Below are 3,580 nucleotides of genomic sequence, written 5' to 3' on the forward strand. Positions count from 1 at the left end.
TTTTTTTTTTTTTTTTTTTTTAAAGATTTTATTTATTTACTTGACAGAGAGAGAGGCGGCGAGAGAGGGAACACAAGCAGGGGGAGGGGGAGAGGAAGAAGCAGGCCTCCTGCCGAGCAGGGAGCCGGATGTGGGGCTCGATCCCAGGGACCTGGAATCACGTCCTGAGCCGAAGGCAGTCGCTCAATGACTGAGCTACCCAGGTGCCCCTGCAGTGTCATCTTTATCCATTAATCTGGGGATCACGAACTTGTGAGACTTTTTTTTTTAAGACTGAATTTTTTCATTTTCATTTTTTTTTAAGAAGGCTCCACATCCAGCATGGAGCCCAGTGCGGGGCTTGAACTCATGACCCTGTGATCAAGACCTGAACTGAGATCAAGAGTCAGACACTTAGCCAAATAAGCCATCATGCACCCCAAAACTTTATTATTATTTATTTATTTATTTTAAATTTTATTTATTTATTTGGGGGGGAGAGTGAGAATGGGGTGGGGGGTGCAGAGTGAGAAGCAGGCTCCCCACTGAGCAGGGAGCCCAATGCAGGAGCCCAGGACCCTGGGATCATGACCTGAGCTGAAGGCAGATGCCCAACCAATTGAGGCACCCAGGCACCCCCCACAGGACTTTATTTTTAAAAAATAGTTTTAAGTTTACAGAAAAATTGAGCAGAAAGTATGGAGTTCCTATACATCTCTCCCCAGCCTTTCTCTCTCCTCACACTTTCCTCTATTACCAACATCTGCCATTAGTGTGGTATATTTGTTACAACTGGTGAACCAATATTGACACATTATTATTATTATTATTAACTAAAGTCCATACTTTACATTAGGGTTCAGTCTTTGCATTCAATGTACACTTCTAGTGATTTTGTCAAATGCCAAATTCAAATGCGTCACAGTATCATACCATTTCACTGCCCTGAAAATCCCCTGTGCTCCATCTACTCGCCTGCCTTCCCGTAAGCTCTAGCAGACGCTGATCTTTTTACACCAACCCCTACCCTCCAAAACTAATGTTTATTTTGTTAATTGGCCTGAACTCACTGGCCTACCAAAAGGAACTGCCTTTATTTTTCTCCCATCACTTTATTCATTCATTCATTCATTCATTCATTCATTCATAATCTAAGTATAGTTGACACGCAATGTTACATCTCCTGTCGTTACTTTCAGTGATGGTGTGAGATAGCTTCTATGACAGCCCTGACTAGACATGGGGCAGATCCCACAGCTTTCGGTTCTCTTTTGGTTATAAGGATATTATTTAGTAATTATGACTCATTTTCACCCATTAAAAATTTAGTTCAGATACTTCAAGATTTCTATCTCAGTGGAAGTCAAAGGATCTCCATTACCCTCAGCTCAGGGGGGAATCCTAACTAGGACACCTTCAGTTGGGGAGGGGACTATTTTCTTTGTCATTTCACTCTCCACCCACACCGTGGTCTCTGGCACCCCCAGAGTGGTGCAGGGCGAGAAGGTAAACAGGCAAAAGTCCTTCTGCTTAGCTGTAGCTCTCTCTTGTCAGTCAATGTCTATTGTCATGACAGGTATCCAAGTTCGGACAATGTCACACACCATGTGTGAGGAATTCCAACTTCCCACAGCTACAGTGGAGTTCTTGAGAGTTAACACAGAATCCCGCTCATCACAATCAAGCTCCGAGCCCTAGGGATGAACTTCACAGCATCAAGGCCCTGGGAAGCAGTTATTCCGGTTGGGATCCAACCAGAGGTTTTCAGCCAGACCACTTTCGTCCCATAAGAAAATCCTGAATTGTACCTCATTTCCTCCCTGGCTTCCCTCTGCAGAGTAGTGGTGATGTCAATAATTTTCTTAGCTTCTTCATGTTCCAAGTGGGATGAAGGCCCCAGTCTGTACATTCATGTTGCCCCTAAATACCAGGGATTGCAAGCAGCACTCTCCCAAGAATTTCCTCAAAGCATTCCCGTTCAATGGACTTACTATAATGGTCCTCCCAGCTTCTGTGGTTCATCAAGCCTCCTGCTAGGGAGTGAGGTGCAAGTCTTACCTTCTTTCAAGCACCCTGATCAACTTAAGTATGTAATAAAATAAAGAATTGAATTTTGCCCAAAGACAGGGCTGACCTTTGCCTTTGGCCTCTGGGAGGTAATCTCTGTGACTTAGAATGTCCTGCTTGATAAGGGGTCTTTGCTACCTGGGGGACTTGAATTAAGCCAGAAAGTTTGAAAATGTGCTTTATGGTAGGGGATTTGGGTATCAGCTCAACCTCCCAGAGGGAGAGACTGAGGTCAGCCATGCAGGCTGATGGCCACAGATCTCCAGTAAAGACTCTGGACATCGAGGCTCAGATGAGCTTCCTTCATTGGCAGTACTCAGTGTATATTGTCATACCTCATTGCTGAGAGGATTTAATGCTCTCCATGACTCCACAGGGAGGGGACAACTGAAAGCTCAGTTTTTGGAATCCTTCTGCACTCTGCCCCATCTGTCTCTTCCCTTGGATAATTTTAATCTGTATCTTTTATAAGATACGCACAACCATAACCATGTAATAATACCACAACCATGAGTATAACAGCTTTCAATGATCAAACCTGAGGGTGTTTTGGGGAACCCTCTCAACTTGCAGTTAGTGTCAGAAGTGAGGGTAGTTTGTGGACAGTTCTAGCTCTGTTGTGTATGTGTGTGTATGTGTGTTTTCCCCCACACCACCAAGCCATTAACTCAACTTCCTGTGGATACTGACTGGATGTCCCACAGGGTGAGGTCCAGAAGGATTCTAAACACCAGAGCTTCTGCCTCTGTGGAGTTTGGGGCCTAGCATTTGGATGCATTCTGGTTCACCAAGCCAGCAGCTCTCTTAACCCCTTCCTTTCATGTTTTTATGGTGGCTCCATTACATAGGTATAAGTGATTAGATCACTGACCATCGGTGATTGATCCAAACTCTAGTGTCTTTCCCCTCCTCAGAGGTCAAGAGATGGGACTCAAAATTACAACCGTGTATTCATGGTTGGTTTCCCTGGCCACCAGCTCCCCCATCCTTAGGGGATTTCCAAAAGTCACCTGATTAACATAAACTCAATTGTGGTTGAAAGGGGCTTGTTATGAATAACAAGACACCCATTTCACCTTCATGGTTCTGAAATAATTTCAGAACAGATTACAAAGACTAAATATTGTAACAAAATAAGCTCTTATACTCTTATCAGAACTTTCAAGTGTTTTGGGAGCTGTGAGCCAGGAACAGTGAATATATATTTATATATATTCACAACCTACATATTTATTGTAAATCATAACTTCACATTAACTTTACACTAAGTATTTTTCCCCATCTCCCTCCTCACTAAGACAGTGTGGACAAGTGCAAGTCCTTTCTCTTCCACTGCACCCCCTCTTACCCACACTTCAGTTATCTTTTGTTAACCTTAAAAATGAAACTGCCAGTTATTTTACCAGCAAAAGATGGGTTTATTTGGGAGTAGCAGAGAATTGCAATCCATAACAAGCAAGCTATGGCAAAACCATAGGCAAGTCCACAGAACAAAGGAGAGGAATGCTCTTTTATAGAAGAAAGCGGGGGGGGG

This window comes from Ailuropoda melanoleuca, chromosome 2 (genome assembly GCF_002007445.2).
Source record: "Ailuropoda melanoleuca isolate Jingjing chromosome 2, ASM200744v2, whole genome shotgun sequence".
Classification (NCBI taxonomy): domain Eukaryota; kingdom Metazoa; phylum Chordata; class Mammalia; order Carnivora; family Ursidae; genus Ailuropoda; species Ailuropoda melanoleuca.